Genomic DNA, 10,220 nt, shown 5'->3' with positions numbered 1-10,220 from the left:
ATTGGAAGAAAGACGAGGAGTAAGGTATAATGGAAGACTTCATAAAAGTACATAGTGAATCTCGACGTCCCTATGAACTTGTGAGTCCAAGACACTATTAGTCACAAAAGACAGAGGTAAGGAAAGACAGAAAAAGAAAGCATCAGAATTGGATACCCTTACAAGTATTCTAGTTAAATACAAGAGTGTAAGTAGCAAGAAGATAGACAGACCAGATTATATGATGACGAAATCCTGACTTTAAGAAGAAAGTGAAAGGCGGTAGGTAATTATCGTAGGCAAGGATACTCGGAGACTGTTGGCGTATAAGGAGCCCCTTAAAAAGGGGGGGGGGGGGAGAACATACTATATTGGACTTAGAAGGAATCGCAACACTGTCAGGCTCCAGAGGGGGAAAAATTTATTAGCTCGGGGCCAGAGTTCAAAACATATCGGCATATCAGGAGGATATTTCGGATGACAACGACTATTATAACGAAAGTATCAACAATTGGTAGTCTGGAAATTTTTGAAAGAAGGAAAGAGCGCAGTGCCTATGAATGAAATAAAGGAGTTCACCTGATACTAGAAAATAATTCATGGACCATTAATTATACGGAACATAAGGATGTCCGCTATGAAATTATATGAATCATCGCTGTGAAGCGATGCTCGATCATATTTGTAAGGAATCCACATCAGAGAGCCAACAAGAAATAACGATGGACGAAACGAGCGCCAGTACAAAGAAATCAAAGACAAGTATACTTGTGTCGAGAGATGTGAGGGAAGGAAGTAAAGAAAAAAAATTGTAGTAAGAACTCAAAGATGTTGCGAACTAAGAAGTTAAGTGAACTCGGATTATAAATTACCATAAGTATAATTGGGCTGCGAAGGATAAAAATGGCAAAGAAACATTACGTACATACGTTTTGGATAAATATTTGGAATGAAAGATTAAAGGGATAGTGACAAAGACATAAAGAAACAGGGAGCGAAGAAAAGAGAACACCAAAGGCCGATGGATGTTTATAGCATGGTAAGCGAGACTGCAATACTGTAGATAAAATGAGAGCAAGGAACAGCCTGTGGCCATATTGGATCGTCAAGTGAAGATTGCGTACCAAAGACATGGCATCTGTTAAGGTGTGGTGACGAAACAATAACAGAGAAGAGATGATCTGGGGAGTACAAGGATAATAGTTGGCGCAGCGGATTAGAAAACCCATGACACGGAATGAGGACTCATGTAAAGACCGAGGAGTTCGATCATAAAGGAAATAGGGTGAAAGATAAGGAATGAGCATGAAGAAAAGGACAACTATAAGAGGGACCCCCCGAAGTGTTGTAAGACCCCATAAGATCAGTTGAACATTTGAGGACGAATGTTCTAAAGGGGGGGGAGGATGTTATAGCCCGTATTTTGTACGTTCGGATAATTCAAGATAATTGCGAGAAGTTAAGGGCAAGACTATTTTCCAAAATTATTTTATGTACAAGTTGTTTATTAGTATGGAAATATTGAGAAAGGCTAAGGGTAAAAAGGGAAATTCGCAAAGTGGTTCATGGTAATATTGTAGAAGGCTAGGGGCAAAAAGGGAATTTCACAAAAGACTCAAGAAGGTTCAAGAATAAGCCACCATGGCCGTGTGGTGTATGTGGGCCCCACCCATGGCCATGTGTCCATATTTTATTTGTAGGGCTTAAGTATATATATAGAGAAGTGGTGGCAAAATAAGGCATATTTGTCTGCATGAAAATTCAAGAAACTTGAGGAAAAAAAATGGAGAGCATTCGGCCAAGCCATGGCCGAATCTTGGGCCATGGAAATTGATCACAAAACAATTATTTCTTCTAGTATTCCAACCAATTGGAACGTCCTCTTTAACATGGAGTGGTTGTTGGAGCAATAAAACCATCTATTGTGCAAGTTCACAACCCTAGCCAAGCCAAGAAGTTAAGTGAAAAAGTTATGTATTCAATCTTCTTTTACATGTGTTATGGATGATTTATGCATGTTGTGGTGTGTAGAAATGGATGAAATTCATGAAATATGTATGTGTATGGTGTGGCCGAATGGAGGTGGTGTTGTGTAGATGTGATGAATTGATTTTATTCAGTATTTTGATTGTTGTTGTTGTGGATTCCATAATAAAAATGAAGATTTGATGACTTGAAATGAATTTGTAATTGTTGAGGAATTGTTGGATAAGCTAATGTGACATTAGTATGGTTTCTCATAATTATGAGGATGGAGTTGTTAATGTGTAGATTGTTGGTGTAGTTTATGAATTTGGAAGGAAAGGAAATGTGTTGTTATCGTTCTTGTTGAATTTGGAAGGTTTCGGGTGAAGTGGTATGTTGGTTGAATTGTTTGAAGTGTTCTTGAATCATGTTAGAATGATTTCGGATTAATACTTGAATGTGAAATCATTGGTGTAAGCTTGACTATATGTGGTTGAATTGAATATAAATGAAATGTCGTCGAATTGTGTAGAAAGGATTGCTAGTGTTAGAATGCACTTTGAATTGATTGTTGGAGTTGGAAATATGATTGTTGGTATTGTTGTTGATGATTTGGCCGAGTTGAATTCTCGGGGATGGTGTATTTACAGGGGAAATGCTACCGAAATTTTGGCAGATTATAAATGAATTCATTTGAAGGACTAAGACAAGTATATGACGATGAGTCTAATGATTTTGTCGATTCTTTTGAATGTAGACTAGCAAGCTTGGATAAATAAGTGTAGCTAATAGGACGTGGAGCAGGTATGTAAGGCTTACCCTTTCTTTCTTTTGGCATGATCCTTGTGAAACGAACAAGACGATATGTATATGATTCCAAAGAAACTCCCATTCTTAGAGCCACTAGGATGGCTAACGTTCTTGATTTCCATAAGCTGTTTCATATGGTTTTGATGCGTATCTATGATGTCCGAAGTTCTGTTTGATATGTTTCTGAATGGCATTCGAGAGATAATTGATATGACTAATGTCTTGATTTTCAAATGATAGCACGTTTGATTATTCCATTAAGTCTTTGATATATTTTGATACGTACATATGGTTCCAAAAGCTCTATTTGATTTGACCCATAACGATATTCGAAAGGTACCTAACATGATTGTTGCTTTGATTTTCCAAAAATGGTTTCTGAAACGTTCGTAGAAGGTTCTGTACTAAAACGTCCATAACTTTTTCATACTAACTCGGATTGACTCGAAACGTGGTTGTGATCCTCAAGTGTCGATTTGCGCACCTATCTATCGAGTCTTGATTTATATGCATATAGTTTCTCACTACTCTGCTCGTGCACGCCTCAATATGTCTTTCACCGAGTCCCGGGCCGGGTATGTTATCGTGCGCACTCCACTGCATTGTTCACCGAGTCCCTCATTAGAGGGCCGAGTACGGTATATGTATATGATGACATGATGAGATGATGATGTGTTATGGCGGCCAGGAGGGCATATGATGATTTGATTCACCGAGTCCCTCACTAGAGGGCCGGGTACGGTATGTATATGATATATGATGTTCACATGCATGATTCTATCCACCGAGTCCCTTAATGGGTCGGGTACGGCATGATTTCATTCACCGAGTCCCTCACTAGAGGGCCGGGTACGGTATATATATATATATATATATATATATATATATATATATATATATATATGTATATATATGCATGCATGATGATATGATAGTATGATGACATGATTTTATCCACCGAGTCCCATAATGGGCCGGGTACAGTATGTGATAATGATATGCCTGATTTATGTTTCAAAGGCAAGAGCTTTGGTATTCTGGACATTGTACATGTTTCTGCACTCCTTGTATCAGTTATGATCCTTTTATTATGATTCCTGCCTTACATGCTCAGTACATATTCCGTACTAACCCCCTTTCTTCGGGGGCTGCGTTTCATGCCACGCAGGTACACCTAGATGAGTAAAGGACATTGCTAGAAGATGCTTCAGCTGGATTGGCGAGCTCCACTTCCTTTCGGTGTGTTGCCGAGTCAGAGTACATATGTTATGATTTCTGATTAATGTTAGAGAATTTGCAGACAGCGTCATGGGAATAGAATGTCAGTATTGTAAGCGGCTCCACCGGCCGATGTGTCATTATGTTTTATGTTACAAGTTTTATGTGATGACAAATTTTACTCAATTTGAGCACGATGAAAAGAACGATTCTGAGAGCCTTACTATGTATTTCATTTTATTTGATTTAAGAATTCAAAGAGATTATGTATGTAATAAGAGTCAGCGGGTTCGCTCGGCTCCGAATATGGGGTCGGGTGCCCATCACACCCTAGCAGGATTAGGGTGTGACAAACTTCAACCTGGTCGGATATGTTGATGTTGACTATGCAGGGTATATGATGGATAGAAAAAGTACTACAGGAATGGCACACTTTCTATGGTTATGTTTGATCTCCTGGGCAACATAGAAACAAAATTCAGTGGCACTGTCCACTGCTGAGGCAGAATATGTTGATGTTGCATCATGCTTGTCACGCCCAGTCTCAATTAGGATGGACTACATACTACATGAAACTACTATAACCCTGCAATAGGTGCACGTGACATAGTAAAGTTTGACAATCTGTAAACATGATCGATGCTTTGTCTGTATAACTAAAAGTCAAACCTGTACATGACTGTACCTGACCACAAACGTCTATGAAGACTCTACGAATATCTGACTGACATAACATAGTCGGGACAGGGCCCTAACCTACCCATAATCACTATACATACAAATACAAGACTTGACTCAACTCCAGGAAGAAGTGAAGCTGACACCATTTTGTTGAACATCTGTACCATCTAGGATGCACTCCTGCCACTCGGTATACCTGAACCTGCAATGTGAAACATAAACAAATGCAGTGCCCCCGACTAAGGGACGTCAGTATAAAAAGATTGTACCGAGTACGTAAGGCAGATAAGAAATATATATAATAAAACTGAAACTGAGAAAGATTAATTGAAAGGGAATCAGATCAAATCATAACTGACGACTCTGTAACTCTCTATGGAGACTTATCATAAATCTTACTGTACTTCCGTCTTCCTGAATCTTTTGTTGTCTTTCTGGTGATATCTTTTGGGTCGCTATGTGGAGCAACATTCTAGAATCATTCACTATATAGTACGTGGGATCATTGTTCATTAGATTCTTTCTTTCTGTACTTCCTATCTTTCTTTACTTTCTGTAAATCTGTAAGTCATTCTTAGCTAAAGAGATGCAACATGTGATATCAATGCAATGTTGTATATATGAAATGCTTGAGATGGTACCTATGCCTTTCATAGACTATCCATTGAACCCATCGATATATGCATTGCCCCGAAGGCAACGTGAATGGTCCGAAGATAGTGCATAGCCCCGAAGGTAAATGTAAAGGATGATGAATGCATACTATATGATGCAATGCAATGGCCATATGTCAAACTTGGTACGCACACGCTAGTGGTTATTCCATCTAGTCGTGACCCATGGGGGACTCGCCAAGTCCATATACCTTGTTGCGGCGTGTTACCCGATCCAAATATATAGATATATATGTTGCGGCATGCAACCCGATCCAAATATGTATATATGTTGCGGCGTAAAAATAAAAATAAATGGAAGCAGATGCCTAAATAAGAGAAAAGTATCGGTTCATGATCTAAAGGTTACAACTTTATTTTATATAGCTAAACAATCCATAGCCCTTTTCTTTCTCTACCATACTCACCGGAAAATATTTATCGAACAATTATATCATTCTTCAATATTAGACGCAGTACGCAGAAAAAACTACACAAAATGTTAAGAGAATCAAATTGCTCATCAACACGTCCAACTTATTGAAATACACTTTTCATCCTACGTTCTGAAGGCACAGCGTTGTGCAAACATTTGTTTGAGTTCATTTTCATGCAAGGAAAGAATTTATCCAAGTAAACCTCAATTTTAAAATTCCTACATAATTAAGATTCAGCACATGGACCAAATAAGAACAAAAAAGGCAAAATTCTAGAAAGTACATTGAGGCATCTTTGTTTTTCATTCAAGCCCAAAACTACTCATTCAAGCCCAAAACTATGCAGTAAAGTATGCGACTGGAAGACATAATCTAACGACACCTCAAAGTACAATAAGAAGTAGCAATGTTAAAATTAAACAGAAAAGTAGCCACCATCCTTGAAGAAAATTAGGATCTGAAATCTATATATAGTTCAGCATACAAGGCAAATTAAGTCTACTTAAAATTACACCAAACACAATTTAAAAAAGGACTTTTATCACCTCTACCCAACGCGAAAGATTATGTCAATAAAAGAAGAGTATTCGAGTGCCACGCTTAATCTGTCTTCAAGAAGCTTTACGAAGACAAAAAGACTTGCAATGCAAAACCTTTCTCATTAGAACTAGAAAATCAAAGGGCTAGGGGAGGAACAACAAACCACCTTTACGCCTGCAGACATCAGCCACAAGATCCTGCTCAGCACACACTAACTCGAACAGTTAACTGGGCAGATGACATGTAAACTTGAAATACATGCCAACCTATACTTATGAGAATTTACAAACCAAGTCATCTTATAATTGGTTGATGATTAATTATAGGCAGAGAACCACAGATCTATAGGAGGCCAAAAAGTTCAGGATCTATAGGACTTGAAATAGATATAAGGTTAGTTCTAGGCTACAAGTACCATTTTACCTTATCCAAAAAAAAAAAAAAAAAACAGCTAGTACCATAGATCTTTAGGGAGCCAAAAATAGATGCCTATATGAATTTCCAAGCGAAGTCAACTACAAGAAGCAGACGAAAAAATAGCTCTAGGCTAGATCTATAAGGAAGTCAAAACACTAAAATGGTACCTTATAAAATAGACCAGAAAGATGAACTCACTAGATCAATGTCATCTTACTTAAGGGAAACTCTAATCCCACCATAAGAACTTAGAACTAGACTTTATGAGTAAAACGCTTGAGCACAGCTGAGCATGGACATATAACATTTCTTAAAAAGACTCATAAGGCTTGTAACATTGAGTTAACACACTTATAAACTCTAGGCTTCATGATTCATGTAGGAAATAGATACACATCGTGCCATAACGGCGAGTCAAGGAATAACCTCACGTACCTTGATTCAATCTCTGAATGACTACGATGAGTCAAGCCTTCCAATATACACTCAACCTATTTAGATGGGCCAATATCAACACAACAACAGCACAACTACATCTATACTAACACTATCGTTAAGCAATCGAAGAGCGACGAGCTCCTGAGGCTTTATACAATGATGTACTCCACACCCGACCTTCTTTTAACAATAACAAGCTCTACATAGCATAAGAAAACAACCCATAACCTATTTATACAATTACTATGACTTGAACTCACGGCTTCCGATCACCGTCCCGTGAGTTCTTAACAAATACATACCTTAATTGCTCATACGAGCTCGTAGATGGTCGTAGATGAGGAATCGCACTTAAGTCGCCTTCATAAAACTTCCCGTCACCTTAATTCACTATGAAGGAACTTTTGATTTGCTACGTTGCTGGAGATTTGAAGATATAAGCTCTCAATTCATCACACTCTTTGTAGAAATTAAAGAGTACCTTTTTTTGTCTTTCCTCTCTCCAAAGAAATAAGGAACATTTATAGGTAGAGAGTTTGGCCGTGCATTTTGCTAGGCAGTGGAGGAAAATATACTAAAGCAATCCTTTAGTATTAGAATTAGGAAGTCCAATATTTTACTAATATATAGAAATGAGACTTGGGTGGGACGAACACTGCATTCATTTATGGTACCAAAAGTAAGATGAATGGTACTTTTATGTTTGGCCCATCTATTTAGTACATATCTTTGACCTATTTCTATTAAACACGTGTATTGCTCTTTATTTTTTAGCAAACCACACGTACTTCTCTTCTGTTGGTGCACTAAAAAGTGAGCTTATTGTTCATCTCCAGGAACTTGGAAGGCCTCTCAATGTACCCTCTGTACCTACGGCCTCTTTCTTTTCTTCTTTTATTTCTTTTCAATTTCTCCTTCTTCCAATGTTCATGTTTAAGTTTTTTTCCAATGTTATCGTACGTTCTCCCACGAGAATGCTTGGATTTTTTGTTTTGATTTTAGATCTTATTTGCCGATTTATCCTTCCATTGGTTTGATTTTTCTTTCGATTTTACTGATTTATTAGGTGTTTGGGTTGAAGTAAAGCTGCATGTACTGAATTTAGAGTTTATTGGATGTTGCCGCTGCTGGTCCTTTTGCTCCTCCTCCTTCTCCTTCTCCTTCTCCTTCTCCTCTCCATCTTCCCTATTTATGGGTTTGTATTTCATATTTTGTTTTTTGTTAATTCTTGGTTATTGAAATCTAGTGTTTCTTCCTCTTTGTTCTTGATGTGGGTGTTTTTCCAATTTCTAGTTTCTACTTCGAAGAGAAAGGAGAGAATTGCTAACATGAGATGCAGGGATGGAACATAGGAGGCTCATATTAAAAATTATACCCATTTTTTGAAGAAATTGTTATGCCATTATACTGTAGGTACTGTTGGGTCCATCCCATAATTTGAGGAAGGAAACATCTCCCTCATTTTAAAGAAGAAAACAAGGAAGAAAACATTTCCGTTGTTTTGAGGAAAAAAACATATTCCTTGTTTTAAGGAAGAAAACATCTTCCTTGTATTTGGCAAATTGTCAAGTGCTTGCTTGAGTCACAAATGACATCAATAGGTTCATTTCATCTCTATAAATAGGGAAGTCTTCTATCAGTTGTAGCATCACCAAGAGCAAGAGAGAAAAACAGTAAGGAAAACACTTAAGTGAGATATAGGTATTCAGTTTAGGATTTTTTTTTTGTAATAGTTGAGTGTGAGAGTTGCTCCTCCTATTGTAATTCTGTTTCGGTTATAAATAGAAGACTTTTCCAATCCTAACAAGTGGTATCAAGAGCTTGGTTAATCTTCCAGGCCAATCTTTTAAAGTTTCGTAAAATTTTCAGTCAAAAATGTTTTGTCCCAAAATTGTGCTCTGAGTATACCATTAGAAAGATCCCGTTCCGAGGATTCCGAATATATATTTTTTGGAATTTTTCGACCACTGGAAGGCCTCCAAAAGTCCAGTCAAAGTTTCTCTGTCCACCATCGCCGCCGCCACTCCGCCACCTTCCGGCCACCAGCTCGCCGGAGAAGACGACCGGAGAAACCCGATCCGACCAACCCGTTTTGTCCAGACTAACCCGTTTGACCAGAACCAGATCTGGTCAAAGTCCAATTGCCACATCATCCTTTTGTTGACTCTTTCAACCAGCCAGTGGTTAAACCGACCCGGTTCGGTTTGAATTAGTGCAGCCCGGTTCACTCTGTTTTTGTCCGGTTTTCAGATTGGTCAGATCGGTTCCCTAGGTTTTCAACCATTCCGGATCAACCGTGAGTCCCGTTTTGCCTAATTCTGCTTCCACAGTCCAGTAAAAGCAGATTAGGTGCACTTTATCATGGAGAAATCATCATCGGATACCATGATTCCGCTAACATCCTCAAATTATAACATGTGGAAACCTCGTATGGAGGACTTGTTAAATTTGAAGGATTTAGCCGAGCCGCTCGAAAATAAAGGTGCCAAACCCGACAAGAAGACAGACGAAGAATGGGCAAGAATGAATAGGAAAACGGCCGCACAAATTCGACAGTGGATTGACCATAGTGTATTCCATCATGTCGCGCAGGAAACGAGTGCTTACAAACTTTGGGAAAAGCTTGGGAGCATGTACCAAGCAAAAACGGCTCGAAATAAAACATTGTTGATGAGGCGATTGGTAAATCACAAGCTACGTAGCGGTACCTCTGTCACAGAACACACAAGTCAGTTCCAAGATCTTGTGAACCAGCTAAGTGCAGCCGAATGGGTTCTCAATGATGAGGAGCAAGCAATCTTGCTCCTAAGTTCTCTACCTGATAGCTGGGAGACTTTTGTCGTCACTCTCAGTAATTCCGCCCCCAATGGTAAGGTGACCATGCAGATGGTCACAGACGCCTTAATAAACGAGGAATCGCGAAGAAAAGAAGCCGGGGAAGATCAATCATATGCCCTTGTTTCTGAAAATAGTGGACGCAACGGAGGTAGAAACAGGGGTAGAGGAAGAGGCCGAGGCAAAGGTAGAGGTCGAGGTCAAAGTAGAGGAAGATCTCAAGTTCGAGGGAGATCACGAGAGCGGG

The 10,220-nt window shown here is 38.8% G+C and overlaps 1 long non-coding RNA gene across 1 annotated transcript; it reads right to left on the bottom strand.

The window, feature by feature from the left end:
* Nucleotides 1-4,595: 4,595 nt before the first annotated feature.
* Nucleotides 4,596-7,749, bottom strand: LOC132602239 (uncharacterized). Its single transcript, XR_009567677.1, has 2 exons — nt 7,441-7,749; nt 4,596-4,855 (listed from the first exon to the last, which is right to left on the bottom strand). It is a non-coding gene; the product is annotated as an uncharacterized LOC132602239 (long non-coding RNA).
* Nucleotides 7,750-10,220: the final 2,471 nt, after the last annotated feature.

The sequence above is a fragment of the Lycium barbarum genome, chromosome 7, assembly GCF_019175385.1.
Source record: "Lycium barbarum isolate Lr01 chromosome 7, ASM1917538v2, whole genome shotgun sequence".
NCBI lineage: Eukaryota > Viridiplantae > Streptophyta > Magnoliopsida > Solanales > Solanaceae > Lycium > Lycium barbarum.
The sequence above is the reverse complement of the archived record's forward strand: the minus strand, read 5'-3'. Positions and strand labels throughout refer to the sequence as shown.